This window comes from Asparagus officinalis, chromosome 5, assembly GCF_001876935.1.
Source record: "Asparagus officinalis chromosome 5, Aspof.V1, whole genome shotgun sequence".
Classification (NCBI taxonomy): Eukaryota; Viridiplantae; Streptophyta; class Magnoliopsida; order Asparagales; family Asparagaceae; genus Asparagus; species Asparagus officinalis.
In genome coordinates this window covers 106345998-106346632 of record NC_033798.1, presented here as the reverse complement: position 1 = coordinate 106346632, position 635 = coordinate 106345998, and positions in this window count along the sequence as shown.

Below are 635 nucleotides of genomic sequence, written 5' to 3'. Positions count from 1 at the left end.
AGATACCCCAATTCAAGAACTAGATATAAAGTCGGAGAAGGAGGCCGCCCCTTCATCAATCTCCTCAACCTCATTCCAGCGAGGACTCAAGAGGAACCGATCCTGCCCCCAATCCGCACCTATCCTCTTCTGGATATGATTGAATGTTTAATCCTAGTCATTAATAGTTTGGCACCCACTGTGGGGGAATCTTTTTTTTTTGAGAAAACATGTTAAGTTCTAAACAAGGGTCTGATTAGCCTCACCCTGTAGAACGATATCAGAGCTACGCTACTCAAGCCAGCTCGAGGAAACAGTTCGGAAGATCTCTTAATCTTTCCAAGAGCAATTCACTGCCTTCTCTAGCGAGCTTCTCAGTCAGCTTCCAAAGACGCAATGAGCTACCTCAGCTCTCCCACCACCTTCTAAGGATAGGTGGTCGGAGACTCATTCTCCTGTGAGCTACCTCAGCTCTCCCACCACCTTCTAAGGATAGGTGGTCGGAGACTCATTCTCCTGACGGGGCCCAGCGAGTAGTCCAGCCTCAGACTCCTCATGCTGCTGCTAAGTAGCTGGGGTTTGCGCCAAGCACACGACCCCGACACCTCATCAGTTGACTCGCTGACATCTCCTCCATCATTAGGAGCTTACCAGTG